The sequence below is a fragment of the Papio anubis genome, chromosome 5 (genome assembly GCF_008728515.1).
Source record: "Papio anubis isolate 15944 chromosome 5, Panubis1.0, whole genome shotgun sequence".
Classification (NCBI taxonomy): domain Eukaryota; kingdom Metazoa; phylum Chordata; class Mammalia; order Primates; family Cercopithecidae; genus Papio; species Papio anubis.
Window position 1 is genome coordinate 17050196 of NC_044980.1, and position 17642 is coordinate 17067837.

Consider the following 17642-nt stretch of genomic DNA (forward strand, 5'->3'; position numbering starts at 1 on the left):
TATCCGGATCAAAAAATTGGAATTTGTAATTTGGTTCATTTAACAATTAATAGTTTTCCACACGTGTTTCTTCTTCCAATAATTTCTAGGGCATTCTAAACTTTCAAATGTGACCCATGCGCTTTGCCACTTTTAATGACAGCTGAGGAGTTACAGTAGAGTTTGTTCAGAATCTGTGGTTCCCCAGTGATGGAGAGCACTTTGTTGAGCATTTGATTGAAATGGGAAGGCTTAATGGCCTTGTTTGTCCTGAGGCTTTTTTTTCCAATCTCTGAAAATAAAATTATATACTAATATGTAAATGAATTCTGTATTTTTTGAAGTTACACAGCTCTTTACTGGAAAGGACCTCGAATACAATTTCTCTAAAAACTAATGTAGATCTCTTCTATTATTCCAAAAGGCAGCCTCATTTTTATAAAATCTGTCAGGCATGTTTGGTCTAACCCTCCATATCCAGGTAGGTAAGTTGTCATTTAACTACATTTTGCAGGTGTGGCAAGTGAGGCTCATAAAATTTAAGTAATTCTCAAGACACCTAGTAAGAAAACGCTAGAATCTAAACTGTCTATTTCTAGTTAAAGTTATGCCGCTATCTCCCACAGGGCTTCTGTATCACTTCCTCTTTCAACCCTGAGTTATGGATTATTTTGTCAAAAAAACTATTATTTCTAATGATTAGGAAAGTTTTCCTTCCCTTGGGTTCAATCATGAGTGATATCTATTTGTCATCATCAAGAAATGTTTCAGCCGAGCTGCTCCTACATCACATGTGCTCTCTAAATTTAATAATAAAAAATTAGTAAAAAAAATTTTATCAAGTATCTAATCTGTGCGATATACCACTATGGCCAGAAGGGATGTGTAAAAGTGAATATGGCATGATTCTGAAGAGTTAACAATGATCAGGTTGAAGAAAGAAGCAGGGAAGATCTAAAATCACGTCACTGTGCTCATTGACAGAGACAATAACCATTATAAACAAAAGGAAGAACAATAGAAAGATGCACAGTAAGCACAGGTTTTTATTGTCAGAATAGCATCTTTATGATGGATAGAACTGGAGTTGCTTCCGGCATGTTAACTTAAAAAAGTTACCTGGAGTATCCTGGAGAATTTGATGTCTCTAGAAGCTGTTGCCTGTCTTGTGTCATCATGGATGCTTCCTGGGCTCCCAGTGGCTCCTTGGCTCCAGTTATTGACCATGACATTTGGTGTCTGTCCTACTTGGCTTTGGATGTTCTTGACCCCTGGATGCCCCTGTTCACCCCTGTGACCTGGGCCTCTACCAGGATCTGAACCTGCTGATTCCTCGCTGCTTCCTTGCTGCTTTTCAGTACTGACTTCTGCAAATTCCTGGTTTAAATTCTGCTTAGCCCAGCAGTGAGTGCCAGTGGGGACATATGTAGGCAAAGCGAATGGAGGGTTACATAACTGCCCAAACAACTCTTGCCAAATTCAGTTCAGCCAGAAGTATTCATTTTGATGTGGGTTAGGTATGTAGAAAAGGAATCTTTTGATCAGACCTCTTAGTTTAGTAATTCTTGGTTTCAATATGCCATACAATAAAGGAGTCCTAGTTTTATTATTACACAATACACTGAGTAGAGACAATTAAAATATATTCTGTAACTAAGAGATCTGTTTTAGAAAAGATAACTAAAAATAGAAAATCCCAAATGCTATCATTCTGGATAGAGGGCAATCCACAATAGTGAGGTAGGTTTAAAAATATAAAATTATCCAATTTTATTTGGATAGTTCAGGACAATGGACACATTTAGTTTTACATTATTTGAGCCTCTGGTTTAGAAGGAGATCTCTTCCCTCTCTTTCTCTTTCTCCTCCTGCTCCACCACCCGCCTTCTCTCTTCTTTCCTTCCTTTCTCTTTATCTCTTTTTTCTTTCTCTCTTTCTATCTCTCTGTCTTTCAAGCTGAGTATATCCATTATATGTAAAGAGCAGTTAGAGGGACCTTGGTCTCCAAGATAAACTAATTGTAATAAATGTTTTCATAGAAGTGTCTCGTGCAAAACAAGTTTGCTGAAAATGGGAGAATTTTGTCTGCTTGTTTGTAAGAGGTGGTTCTTGAGCAATGTTATAGAGGAAAAGACCCTATCTCTCACGGAAGACTGTTATATTCTCAGTACCAACCTACAATCAGAAACAAAACATAAAGCGGTCAAGCTTTATGAATGTTCCAGTTGTTCTTTATGTTCACTTGTACTTTGCAATTTTTTCTGAATTTTAGGCAATTCTCCAGGTGTATAGAGGTTACGGTTTTAATTTGCATTTCTCTAGTCACTACTGACATTGAATACATCATTCACAATCTTGAACAACTTTCACATAATTTTCCTAGTTGCTGCCCGTATGTTTTCTCTGGTGAACGTTTATTCATTCTTTAACCCAAGTTTCATTTGCTATCTTCTTATTATTCAATTGTAAGAGTTCTTGATGTAATCTAGATACACATGCTTTATCAGATATGTGTTTTGTAAATATATTCCTTTGTTACAGAATGAAACCTGGTTCAAGTTGCCTGGCACAGGAAAGCCAAACATCCACACCAAGATTTTGCAGCTAGAGAAAAGAGGGCATTTATTCGCAGGGCACCAAGCAAGGAGAATTGGGTAATTCACACGTAAGACCTGATCACCCTCATGGCTTCCAAGCAAGAGTGTTTTAAAGTTAAGGGTAAATTTCAGGAAAGAAGAAGTTACAGGCAAAATTGTAAATACACACAGGAGTCTGTATATTGGTTTAACCTAAAAGGGAGGGATATCTTTTTGGTAGGGCTTATAGAACGTGGGCGAATTTAAAGATCCTCTGATTTGCAATTGGTTAAGGAAGAAAAGCTTTGTCTAAAATCTTGGGGTCAGCAGAAAGGAACGTTAAGGTCTGGCATGTGGGTGTGACTTTCTCCAGGCCCCTCTAAAAGATCTCCAAAAGAGATTTAGAACAAAGACTGTTGGTAAGAGTTCAGTCCTCAGTTCCCCTTTATCTGAGGTCTATGTGCTAGCAGATGGCATTTTCCATTTGGTGAGGGTCCAGTATTCTGAAAAAACAGCTCAAGGACATATGTTAAGATGTTATCTCTAGTTTTTATAGGGGGCCAGACATCCTGGGACTCTAACATTTTTGGCTATGGTTTTAAGCTGTTATTACCTTCTTGCTTATCAGATTGTTTATTTACTTCTTAGAGCTAGCTAGGTGCCTTGAATTTCCCTTGACGGAACTCAAGATTTTCTTTTTTCTCCACGATTTTTGGGGATGCTGGCAGGCCCCTAAGAGGAGTTTCAACTTTGTCTGCCTTTTAGTCTGTGGTCTGTCCTTTCATTTTCTTAGCAGTGCCTTTCAAAGAACCAAAGGTGTTTTGAGTGATTTCAATTTATATATATTTTTATAGTTGATGCTTTTCTTCTTCTAAGAAGTATTTGCCTAACCTAAAGTTACAGGATTCTCTCTTCGGTTCTTGTCTAGAAGTTTTAGAAGTTTTATAATTTCAGCCTTTAAAATTAGGCTTGTGAAATTTTTCTATCACTTTAGAAAATAATTTGGCAGTTTCTGATAAGTCAAGCATATCTTTAGCATGTGATCTGTCAATCTCACTTCTAGGAATTAACTAAAAGAAGTAAAAACATTTATCTGTATGAAGTCCTAGGCATACATTTTACAGTGGCTTTATTCATAATTGCCCCAAATTGTAAATAGCCCAAACATCCATTAACTAATGAATAGATAAACAAATTGTGGTATATTCGTATAGTATAATTAAAGTAAAAACTGATGCATGTAATAACATGGGGTCAGGTCAAAAGCATTATAAGGGAAAATGTCAAACACAGAAATTACATAGTACACTATTTCATTTATTGACATTTCAGAAAAATCACAGAGACAGACACTAGATGATCATTTATCAGGTGCTAAGGGTGAGGGAAGGGGATTGATTACAAAGTGGCTAAAATAAACTTTTTGGAGAAATGGAAATGATCTATATCTCAGTTGTGTTAGTGATTGATATGGTTTGGATCCATGTCCCTGCTCAAATCTCATGCTGAATTTTAGTCCTCAGTGTTGGAGGTGGGGCCTGGCGGGGGGTAATTGGATCATGGGAATAGTTTCTCATGAATGGTTTAGCACCATCCCCTAGGTGCTGTTCTCATGATAGTGAGCGAGTTCTCATAAAATCTGGTTGCTTAAAGGTCTGTGGCACCTCCCTCCTTGCTCTCTCTTCCTCTTGTTCTGGCCATGTAAGATGTAAGATGTACCTGCGCCCCTTTGCTTTCTACCATAATTGCAAGTTTCCTGAGGCTTCCTTAGAAGCCAAGCAGATCCTGGCACCATACTTCCTGTACAGTCTTCAAAATTGTGAGCCAATTAAACCTCTTTTCCTCATAAAGTACCCAGTCTCCGGTATTTCTTTATAGCAGTGTGAGAAAAGACTAATGCAGTGGTTATGTGACATTTTATGTTCTTCAAAACACATTGACCTGTATATCTAAAAATGGTGAACCTTGCTATATGTAAATTTTACCTGAAAAAAAATCTGAGTAAATAAAATTTCTTTCAAAGAGTTCAAGCTTTTACAAAAATATTTTCCAAGAAAAAATTTTGGAATCTGTTTGGAAATCTCTCACTCACATTTTTTTCTATGAATGAGCTAATATTTTCTAGGATGTGAGGTAGTCCAACAACAAATTCCCAGCTCTCATATAGGTGCCCATAGATATGGCATAAATTTTCTCCATTTTTATTATAAACAGCACCTATGTCAGTGTTTCCGGCTATAAAAATTAGACACATATTAGCTTTTTGCTCTTATCCTTAATAAGTTATCTGTTCAATTATTGCTGCCTTTACTGTCTTTGAATCAAATTTATCTTCTTTTCTCTCCTTTCCTCTCACTATGTTAGTCTAGGCTTTTGTGCAATTTGAATTGAATCTGTAAATTTGATCTTAAATTGCTTTTCCTACCCATTGGCTCTAATTCTTTCAGTTCATTTTGAATATGATGACCCAAAACGTCTCAATATGCAGGCTTCATCAAATTGCCTAACATGTCATGATTACGCCTTCCATTTGCCTTTAAATGCTTTGGATGATATGGCTTCAAAGAAAATGTTCTCTAAAGAATAGGTGCTAAAGCATTTTGTTTGGTTTAGCAATTATAATGTATACTGGGAAATAAAGTAAGAATTTATTTTTTCCAAAATTATCCTCCCAAATTAAAGATATGCTTGTGTCCTTACAAAGCCTTCCAAATTTGGGGGTACTTCATCTACTACTTTATTTTGGCTAATAATATATAATTGATGAAAGGCCTTTAGTCTTTAACGATGTCAATAAAAGCTAGTTTAGATGCTCATAGAGGTCTCTTGTTGTAGTAAAATACAGATGCTAAGAAATTTAATAGGGATTCAGTGAGGGATGTGGTCTCACTATTACTGCAAGATTGTACATTGTAAACAAGTCTTTACAAATGTTTAATTGATTTCATAAGCTGAATTAGCTAAGAATATATTTCACTATGGTTTAAGTTGGCCAACTTTCTCCTCCCTGCCTTTTGGATGTTCTCTGTCTCTCTCTATTTATCTATCTTAGAATCCAAATCAGTTGAGAATAACATTGATATATCTACTGCTTATCTGGATTATTTTGACTATCACTGAAAGTTTAATCAATCCACATACTCTATATTTATCTTCCTCAACTTCTAAAAGAAATCAACAACAGATTTTCTATAGAATTTGGTGATGATTGACAAAATTTTGGTGACTTAGTTCACAAAATGCCATAGGTTATAACAAAATGCCATAGGTTGAGCAGTTTATAAAGAGCAGAAATTAATTTCTCACAATTCTGGAGGCTGGAAGTCTGAGACCAGGATGCCTGCACAGGTGAGAGCCTTTTTGCAGGTGGCAGATAGTCAACTTCTCATATACTCGCATGGTGGAAAGAGAGAGAGCTCTCCAGATTCTCTTTTATAAGGGCACTAATCAAATTCATAGAGGCTGCACCCTCATGACCTAATTACATCCAAAGGCCTCATCTCCTAATAACATCACACAGGGGATTAGGATTTCAATGCATGAATTTTTAGGGGACACAAATATCCAGTTTATCACGGCTGGATTTATCGAGCTCATGATACCAAAAAGTTTTGGAAAATATCTATGCTTGTACCACCTTCTCCTCTCATTAGTCTATGGGAGTACCTTCATAGAAAAATTGAAGCTTTATAGAAAATTGAATTCTTAGAAAACCTTTAGGACTTTGAATTTTTTCAATCATATCCAAACATCTGTTAGAATTTGCCCTTTTCTTATAGCCATTTTTACAACATAATCAATAAAATATGTAATGTACACTGGATGGAGAAGTCAGTTGATATTTAGGAGTCTTTGTCTTTAGCCCTGGGTCTCTGGTCACTTTCCCCTGGGCTTTGATTAGTCACCCTTCAAATGGAGAAGGCAGGTGATACAGTTTGGCTGTGTCCCCACCCAAATCTCACCTTGAATTGTAATAATCCCCACGTGTAAAGGGTGGAGCCTGGTGTAGATCACTGAATCATGAGGGTGGTTTCCCCCATATTGTTCTCATGGTAGTGAATAAGTCTCATGAGATCTGTTGGTTTTATAAATGGGAGGTTCCCTGCACAAGCTCTCTTGCCTGCTGCCATGTAAGACATGACTTTGCTCCTCATTCATCTTCTGCCATGATTGTGAGGCCTCCCTAGCCATGTGGAACTGTGAGTCAATTAAATCTCTTTTCTTTATAAATTACCCAGTCTTGGGTGTGTCTTTATCGGCAGCGTGAGGACAGACTAATACAGTAGGACTGGAAGTTGTGCAGAATACTTTCAGGCTTTAACACTGATCATATGTTGTTCATAACCATGACAGATACTTACATAGATGTGATATACTCAATATACTCAATATTTGCTATACTCTCCTTTCTTTTAGTTGCAAAATTAATATTTTATTATATGCAGATGGCCTAAAAGATGGGGGCATATTGGATGTTTATTGTGGCTTAGAGTAGAAAAGACAATACCAAAAGTTTATTTTTTCCTCTCTGCTGTAGGAGGGCTTGTGAGGGGTTGAGCCCTATTCGCATTGTTAGCAAATGTTAATGCAAACAGAGGTGAGTCACCATATCAGTGACTCATAATAACTGTCATAATTGGGCTCATATTTATACATTTTTCTTTTTTTTTTTTTTTTGAGACGGAGTCTCGCGCTGTGTCACCCAGGCTGGAGTGCAGTGGCGCGATCTCGGCTCACTGCAAGCTCCGCCTCCCAGGTTCACGCCATTCTCCTGCCTCAGCCTCCGAGTAGCTGGGACTACAGGCGCCCGCCACCACGCCCGGCTAGTTTTTTGTATTTTTAGTAGAGACGGGGTTTCACCATGTTAGCCCGGATGGTCTCGATCTCCTGACCTCGTGATCCACCCGCCTCGGCCTCCCAAAGTGCTGGGATTACAGGCTTGAGCCACCGCGCCCGGCCTATACATTTTTCTTGTGAGGAGAAAAACAAGCAGAGATAGGAATAATTTTATGATTTTGTGATGATAAATACCTCAATAGGTAGTCATACAGTCAGGAGTAGATGCTACCAATTAACTTTGTGACCAGAAAAGATCCCCCTGTGGGCTTGGGGATCCTGTGTTTACACTAAAAGTCTCAGCGACCCAAGCCCACGGAGGATCTGAGTGGCAGAGTGTGTGGACAGATGGCCTATTTTCTGCTCTAGGTTTGTGGAAGTTATTACTTTTCCTTTCATGCTTAAATATCTTATTTCATTCCCTCTCATAACTAATATTCTCTATTTCGACTTAGATTTTCCCTCAGAAGCATGATGGTTTTACTGCTGCAGTGAAATTATTTAGGTCTGTAAGTCAAAACTTTTCAAACTATAGAAGGATGATCCAGTTATCTTTCTGAGCAGTAACCATAATTCTCAGACATAAAATCAATATATTCAAATGAAACTGATAAATATAAAACATAAGTGGACTGCAGAAAACCCAGAAAAACCAGACTACACCATTTTCAAATTCATCTAAGATTTACTGTGGAGCCTCCATGTATCAGGCATTTCCCTAGAATTTCAGAAAACCTAAACATAGTGACGACCTAGGAGAAACTTCTTCCCAGGTAAAGAATATTCCGAAGAGAGTATCTCAATTATTTACTGAGAAGTATAATTATTACAAGATTTTCTTCCCACCCAACATAGAGCTCATTTTGACATGCGGAAGGTTAGAAGATATCTTGTAGGGGAGGGACCTTTGTGACTTTATGTGCTTTCCCAACTTATCTGTAAAAATATCTCCTCCCGCATAACCTAACTTTTTAGCCTAACTGGGTAGCCAACTATCGTTTTATTAATTTTAGCAAAAATATCTATGGTTGTGTGTGTGCATGTGTGCATGCATGTGTGCTTGTGTGTTTGTGTTGCTCTGCTTAATAAATCGAGATGAAATTTGTGCTTCCTCTGGCATTAGTTGAGAAAGGGAATAAGTGAAAGAAGCTGAAGTTGTAAAGAGATAGAGGAGATAAGGCAGGGTTCTAGAAGTAAAAAACTCCCTGTAGTGTGAATGGGTTTAGACAAAGGGATATGAAATGCTCAATTTTATGTTTGAAGTTCTGTTAGGCTTCTGTGTAACACCGTACTGTTACTTTTTGAATCTGTAATAAAAGCCTATTATTTAAAACTGCTTGGTGAGAGTGGTGTTTGCCAGAAATCAAGATTAAAAGAGACTGTGTACGAGTTGGAGTCAACATAGGTTTGAAGGAAGTTACAGTTGCTAGAGGAAAGATAAAAGTGAGTTGGGAAAATCAGGAGAGGCAGGGAAGGCTCAGAGCTAGAAGTACAGGTACTTAGGAGAAATATGAGCCCTGATCAACTCCTGTAATTGAGCCTGAGTCGTTTTGCTTTCTTCTTCTTTCTTTTGTGGAAGTTATGACTTTCCCTTTCATGCTTAGAGGCCTTGGAGACATGGACATGGAAGTAACCACCTGGACTGAGATAGAGAAAAATTCTGAAAGTAATATTTATAAATTTAGAATTCCTCCGAAAATCTCTAAAGAAACATTATGATGTCATATCAGCAAGATGGCAGAGTAAAAGATCCCAGTCTTTGTCCCCTATAAGAAAGAATTAGACAGCTCCCCATGAATTAAAATAGCCCTGAGAGCACTCAGGAGCCAAATTAGGACACTGCGGCAACACAGTAAAATAATGGAGACTAGCTCCACAGAAAGGATAGGGAGTATAGTTTCATTCTGCCTGCATCATTCCATCCTCCATGCAACATGGCTTATGCCAAAAAGATTCTCCTTGGCCCAGAAGTTTTCCTCATGGAGAAAAAGTACAGCAAGTGACCTACCAGCTACCCTATCTTTTCAGGTCACTTCTCTAATGACCTGCTTCAGCTTCACTGCACCCAGATTGCTGGGAAGATCAGCATGCTCAGTATATCTGGGATGTCTGGAGACAGCTGGAACAAAGAAGAGCTGCAGGAGCTGTGAGTGTCAGTCACAACGTGGGTACCACTCGTCCTCAGTGGCCTGCTCTTCAAAGGACCCCAGCAGCCTTCACTGCCGAGGACCTCAGTAACCCTCATGGTCACTAGAGAATCCTCACTGCTTCCACCAATGAGAATCCTATCATGTCTGCTTCAAACACCAGAGCCACCACTATGGTAAGTACACCTGTGCCCTGGGCCCTGAAGTCATAATTATTCCATATGTGTCCATGCTCTGTACCTTGGTTTTGCAGCCACCCTGTGAGTGTCTATGCATCACAAACTGGCAAGACCACGGCCATGAGCATTCCTGTGTGCCAGATCTGGCACTAAAAAATATCCCCTTAACCATAACTCCCTCCAATGGGAGAAACAGCGAATAGGTGAACCCCAGCAGCCTTCTCCACTGAGAGCCTCAACAACGTTCACTGCTGTCACGGACATACACAGCCTTGGTTGCTGAGGAACTCAATGGTCTTCTGACCTCAGCTGATGGAGAGAAGTAGACTATATCACTGTGCCCAGAGCCAGAAGCACCTCACTCTATTCAGCTAACACACCCATACCCACTGTAGGTAAAGATCTTTCCTCACCAATACCAATCCATAAATCCTGAAAGAGGTAAATGCTCTCCTAAATGTGCAGATATCAATGCAAGGAAAACAAACAAACAAATCAGGGAAACTTGAAGCCACCGAAGGAAAACAACAATTTTCTGGTAGCTAACTGCAATTAAATGGATATATACAATTATGTAAGCAAAGGTTCAAAATAATCATTTTTAAAAAGCTCAGTGAGCTATAAAACAAAGACAGACAGGCAGACAGTCAACACAACCATATCAGGAAAGCAATGCATGAACAAACCTAAAAGTTCAACAGAGATAGAAATCATAAAAAAGAACCAAACAGAAATTCTACAGTTGAATAATTCAATGAATGAAGTTAAAAAATGAAACATAGAGGTCGAACATCAGACTCAATTAAGCAGAAGAATGAACCTACAAACTCAAAGATGGTTCATTGGAAATTATCCAGTGAGAGGAGGAAAAGTATAGAAACAAAAAGAGTGAAGACAGTGCTATGTGATAAAAAAATATATATATATAATTAATAGCCAAACTAGAGGACAAAGAGAATTTTGAAATTAGCAAGAGAATAGAAAAGACCTAGCAAAACCGTATTTTAAAAATTAAGGAGAGATTAAGTTTTCCTCATCCAAACAATCACTGAAGGAGATTTTTAGCACTATACCTGCCTTACCAAAAATACTTAAGGGGATTCTTCAAATTGAAACAAAAATACGCTGAACAGCATAGAAAAGAAAAGAATATTAAAGCATAAATTTCACTGATGAGGGTAAATATGCAGAAATATGTAGATTAATGTAACATTGTAATGGTAGTGTATAATTTAGTTTTAACTCTATTATAAAAGTTAAACGATAAAAATTTGTTTATAGATACACAATATAAAAAGAAACTGACTACAGGAACATAAAGTATGTGTATATGTGGGAGTAAAAGTGCAGTGTTTTACATAATTAAAACAGAGAATTACAGCCACTAACTATTTTATGCAAGCTTTGAGCTGATCACAGGAGAAACGTCTCTAATACACAAAGAAGAAAAAGGATGAAATCAAATTACTAAAAAAATTATCAAATAATAAAGAAATATGGAAACAGAGGAAAAGAATGAGAAAACAACCACAAAGTAGACAGAAAACAACAAAATGACAGTACTAAGTACTCACCTATTAATAATGACCATAAATGTAAATGTATTAATTTCATGAATCAAACAGAACAGCTTGGATGAATGAATTAAACAAAATACAATATCCAGTGATATGCCATTTACAAGAAACTCACTTTAGATTTAAAGACTTGAAGTGGCTGAAAGTAAGAGGATAAGAAAGCTATTTCACATAAATGGTAAACAAAAGAAACCAAAAGTGGCTACACTTACATCATAAACAATATATGTAAAGTACAAAATGATCTCTAAAGACTAATGTCATTATGAAATGATAAAAGGGTCAATTCAATAGGAAGATATAACAGTTAAATAAACACTCAACATCAGAGCACTTATATATAAAGCAAGTACTGCCAAATCTGAAGATAGAAATCGACAGCAAAAAAATAAAATCTCAATATCACACACAAAATATTGAATAGAACATCCAGACAGAAAATCAGTAAGGAAACAGCTGCCTTGAACAACAATATGCCAAATTGACCTAACAGACATGTACAGAACTTTCTACCCAACAGGAGATGGGCACTCATTCTTCTCAAATGCACATAGAGCGCTCTCTGGGATAGAGCGTAGGTTAGATCTTAAAACAAGCGTTAACAAATTTAAGAAGATCAAAATCATGCCAAGTATCTTTTCTGAACACAATGAAATGAAACTAGAAACCAAAAACAGCAAGAAAACAGAAAAATTTACAAATACTAGGAAACTAAACAACACACTATTGAATAGCCATTGGATCAAAGAGGAAATCAAAAGGGAATTTAAAAATATCTTGAGATAAACAAAAATAACACAACATACCAATAGCTATGGGATGCAACAAAAACAGTACTAACAGGAAAATTTATTGCAGCAAACTACTACATTAAAAAAGGAGAAATATCTCAGGTAAAATAATCTAACTTTATACTTCAAAGAATTTGAAAAAGAAGCAAAAACTAAGCCCAAAGTTAGGAGAAGGAAGAAAATAATAAAAATTAAAGCAGAAATAAATCAAGCAGAGAATGAGAAAACTACAGAAAAAAAATCAGCAAAATCTTTTTTAATTTAAATTTTCAATTTTTATATTTCGTAGGTACATTCTAGTTGTATATATTTGTGGGGTGTATGAGATGTTTTGATACAGACATCCAATGTGGAAGAATCACATCATGGAAGATGGGGTATCCATCCCCTCAAACATTTTTCCTTTGTATTACAAACAATCCAATTATATTCTTTTAGTTAATTTACAATGTACACTTTAATTATTATTGACCCTAGTCACCCTGTTGTGCTGTCAAAGACAAGGCCTCATTCATTTCTTCTAACATTTTTTTTGTACCCATTAATCATCCCCACCTCTTTGTCACCCTCAACCACTACCATTCCCAGCCTGTGGTAACCATCCTTGTACTCTATATCCGTGGGTTCAATATCCATGGGTTCACTTACTTGTGAGATCTCACACAAGTAAGTGAGATCATGCAATGTTTATCTTTCTGTGCCCAGCTTATTTCACTTAACATAATGACCTCCGGTTCCATCCATGTTGTTGCAAATGAGTGAATCTCATTCTTTTTTATGGTACTCCATTGTGTATATATATGACATTCTCTTTATCCATTCATCTGTTGATGAACACTTAGGTTGCATTCAAATCTTGGCTATTGTGAACGTAACTGCAACAAACATGGGGTGCAGCTATTTCTTTCATATATTTATTCCCTAGATTTTGGGTATATACCCAGTAGTGGGATCGATGGATCATATGGTAGTTCTATTTTTAGTTTTTTGAAGAATATGCAAGCTGTTCTCCACAGTGGTTGTAATAATTTACATTCCCACCAACAGTATATGAGGTTTCCCTTTTCTCCATATTCTTGCCATCATTTGTTATCGCCTGTCTTTTGGATATAAGCTCTTTTAATTGAGCGTGAGATAGTATCTTATTGAAGTTTTGATTTGCATTTCTCTAATGATTAATGATGTTAATCACCTTTATGTCTCTTTGCCATTTATATGTCTTCTTTTGAGAAATGTCTACTCAAATCTTGCCCATTTTTAAAACAGGTTATTAAATTTTTTTCTATAGAGTTGTTTGAGATTCTTATATATTCTGGTTATTAGAACATTGTCAAATGAGTAGTTTGCAAATATATATTCTCCCATTCTGTGGGTTGTCTCTTTACTTTGCTGTTTTTATTTTTTTTATTATTTTTTCTGTGCAGAATCCTTTTAACTTGGTGTGATACCATTTGTTTATTTTTGCTTTGGTTGCCTGTGCTTGTGGGGTATTGCTCAAGAAATTTTTGCCCACTCCAATGTTCTAGAGAGTGTCTCCAATGTTTTCTTGAGTAGTTTTATAGTTTGAGGTCTTAAAGTATTTAATAGATTTTGATTTAATTTTTGTGTGTAGTGAGATACAGGGGTCTAGTTTCATTCTTCTGCAAATGGATATTCAGTTTTCCCAGCACCATTTATGGAAGAGACTCTTTTCCCCAGTGTATATTCTTGGTAACTTGGTTGAAGATGAGTTCACTGTAGGTGTTTGGATTTGCTTTTGTGTTCCCTATCCTGTTCCATTGGTTCATGTGTCTGTGTTTATATGGTTACCATGCTGTTTTGGTTACTATAGCTCAGTAGTATGATTTGAAATCAGGTAATGGGATTGCTCTAGTTTTGTTCCTTTTGCTTAGGATAGCTTTGACTATTCTGGGTCTTTTGTGGTTCTATATAAAATTTAGGATTTTTTTTTTCTATTTCTGTGAAGAATGCCATTGGAATTTTGATAGAGATTGCACTGAACCCTTAGACAACATTGATTCTTCCAATCCATGAATATGAATATCTGCCCATTTTTTGGTATCTTCTTCAATTTCTTTCATCAGTGTTTTATAGTTTTTGTGATAGAGATCTTTTAATTTTTTAGCTAAGTCAGTTCCTAGGTATTGAATATTATTTGTGACTATTGTAAATGGGACTACATTTTAAATTTCTTTTTCAGTTTGGCCACTGTTGGTATATAGAAATGGTACTGATTTTATTATGTTGATTTGGTATCCTGCAACTTTACTTAATTTGTTTATTAGCTTTAATAATTTTTTGTATAGTCGTTAGGTTTTTCCAAATATGAGATCATATCATCTGCAAATGAGAAAAATTTGACTTTCTTTCCAATCTGAATGTGAGTTATATCTTTCTCTTGTTTGATTGCTCTAGTTAGGACTTCCAGTACTATGCTGAATAACAGTGGTGACAGTGGAAGACCTTGGCAAGTTTCAGATCTTAGAGGAAAGGCTTTCAGTTTTTCTCCATTTGGTATGATACTAGCTATGGGTCTGCCATATATGGCTTTTATTATGTTGAGTATGTTCTATATATACCCAGTTTTTTAGAGTTTTTATCATAAATGAATGTTAAATTTTAGCAAATACTTTTGCAGCTTCAATTAAAATAATCCTATGGTCTTTGATCCTCATTCTGTTGATTTGATGTATCACATTGATTGATTTGCATTTTTTGAACCATCCTTGTATTCCAAGAATAAATTCCACTTTGTCATGATGAATGATTTTTTTAATGTATTGTTTAATTCAGTTTGCTGATATTTTGTTGAGAATTTTTTAAGCAGTTTTTTTTTTGAAAAGAAAAAACAATGGAAAAACCTTTAGCTAGACCACCTAAAATAAGAGAGAATGGACTCAAATAATAGAATCAAAAATGAAAGAGGGAACATTACAATACATGCCTCATAATTAAAATGGGTCTTAAGGGACTACTATGAACAATTATATGCCAACAAACTGGATAACAAAGAAGTCATAGATAAACTCCTGGAAACACACAACCTGCCACAACTGAATCAACAGGAAGCAGCCCTAACAGACTGATAACAAATAAAGAGATTTAATCAGCAATTGGAAAATCCCCCAAAAAAGAAACACCTAGGACCGGATGACTTCACAGATTGATTCTACCAAATATTCAAAAAAGCATTCATATAAATCCTCTTTAAACTGCTCCATTAATTTAAAAAGGGAACACTTTAAAACTCATTCTATAAGGCCAATGTCATAATGTGTTAGGTTGGTGTAAAAGTAATTGTGGTTTTTGCCATTAATTTTAAACCATCCTAATACAAAAACCAGACAAAAACACTATAAGGAAAAAAAATCCTACAGGTCAACATGCATGATAAACATAGATGCAAATATTCTTAATAAAATACTAGCAAACTAAGTTCAATAGTACATTAAAATAATCTCACAGCATGGCCAAGCATAATTTATCCATGGGATGCAAGAATGATCAGCATATGCAAATCAATAGATGTGCTATTCTACATTAACAAAATGAAAAAAAAAATCATCTCAATAGATACAGAGAGGGCATTTGACAAAACTCAACATCTATTCATGATTAAAACTCTTAACAAAATAAGTATAGAAGAAACTTATCTCAACACAATAAAGGCCATATACTCTAAGCCCACAGTTAACATCATATTCAACAGTGAAAAGTTGAAAACTTTTCTCCTAAGATCAAGAGCAAGATAAGGAGGCCCACTCTAATCACTTTTATTCTATATATTTCTGGAAGTCCTAGCCAGAACAAGTAGAAAAGAAAAAAAAAAAAGTTATTCCAATAAAAAAGGAAGAAGTAAAATTATATCCATTTGCAGACAACATGACCACAGAAAACCCTGAAGAGTAGATTTCAATTGATCTTAAAAAATAATAATAAAAAAGGTATCTTTGTGAGGTAAAAAAGAAGAGAAAGCCCTACAACACAACCAAAAACCCTGTAATAATTAATAAACCAGTTTAATAAAGTTGCAGGATACAAAATGAACATATAAAAATTGTGTTTCTATACAAAAGTAATACACTATCCAAAAGGAAATTTAGAAAGCAATCTCGTAATAATCACAAAAAGGATAAAACACTTGGAAAGGAACTTAACTAAAGAGGTAAAAAGTTTGTATACTAAAAATTATGAATAATTGATAAAGGAAATTGAAGAAAATACTGAAAAATGGAAAAATTATTCCCAGTTCAGGGGTTGGAAGTCTTACTATTGTTAAAATGTTTATTCATACTACCCAAAGTGATGTATAAATTCAACACAATCCCTACCAAAATCCCTATTATATTTTTACAGAAAGACAAAACCAATGTCAACATTCATGTGGAACAACAAAGGACCCCAAATAGCCAAAACAATCTTGAGCAAGAACAAAGCAACTTCCTGATTTAAAAATGTATTACAAAGTTATAGTAATCAAAACAATATGGTACTGGCAGGAAAGAACAGATATATAGATCAATGAAACAGAACCTCGAGATAAAAGATAAATCTATCAATCTATGACTCTTTGATCTCAAGGGTGCCAAGAATGGCTACAGGTGCCTGCCATCATGCCAGGCTAATTTTTTGTATTTTTAGTAGAGATGGGGTTTCACTGTGTTAGCCGGGATGGTCTGATCTCGATCTCCTGACCTTGCGATCCGTCTGCCTTGGTATCCCAAAGTGCTGGGATTACAGGTGTGAGCCACCACGCCCTGCCCATACATTTTAAATACATACAATTTTTAATTGTAAATGACACCTCACCAAGTTGGGGGGCTGAGGGAGGGAAGAAACGTTATGACCAGAGTTTTTCTCATTTAAAAATTGCATTGTTAGAACAGTAGTGGAAGTTTATCTATCCAAAGAAAGAAACAGCATAAACTAAAAAAAAAAAAAATTAATAATAATAATAATAATAATGCTGCTGCTGCTACTGGGCTAGGCCCTCCTGAACTTCCAGCTGAAAACTTTTTTCCAGACTTTGAACTAGGGAAATTGTACAGCTCATTTTCTTTATTTCTTGTCTTTCAGGGATCACTGTCTTTCATTGTCTGATATTTATTGAAAACTTGTTTCTTTTCAGCTTTTTGTTGTTTCAGGTGTGTGTGTCAATCCAGTCACTGTTCCTTCAGCTGGGTTGGAAGTGGAAGTCTTCTTGAGAGTACTGTGATGTTCTGTCCCATATTTGCCTTTCGCTCTAAGCAGAGCCAGAGTCAAGACTTAGGTGCAAGCAGTGTATTTGGAAGATGATTCCAGGAAGCAGGTGAAAGAGAGACAGTTGAAGGAAATGCCAATAAAAATGTTTTGTCGAGTTATTCTTCTTACTGACTATTCAAAATTACCATGTCTCCAACAACTTTTTAACTTATTTATGACAATGTGAACTTTAAAAAAATAAAATTAGATGTCCTTGTGGGTATTACTGTGCACAAAAAATAGCTTAGAGCTGCTTTATTTTTTATATTAATATTCCATTTACTAAAATTTAAATGTAAAACTCTTAAACTCTGAT

At 35.8% G+C, this 17642-nt stretch overlaps 1 long non-coding RNA gene across 7 annotated transcripts in view; it reads left to right on the forward strand.

Moving 5' to 3' along the window:
• Positions 1-17642, forward strand: part of LOC116274875 — a 70666-nt gene that overhangs the window by 35397 nt on the left and 17627 nt on the right. For 6 of the 7 annotated variants that reach the window (XR_004183660.1, XR_004183666.1, XR_004183663.1 and 3 more), the window contains 3 exons: positions 2521-2633; positions 9420-9714; positions 17214-17393. This is a non-coding gene — a long non-coding RNA (uncharacterized LOC116274875). Of the gene's footprint in view, positions 1-2520; positions 2645-9419; positions 9715-17213; positions 17394-17642 lie in introns of all 7 variants that reach the window. The other variant, XR_004183664.1, reaches the window with a different exon arrangement.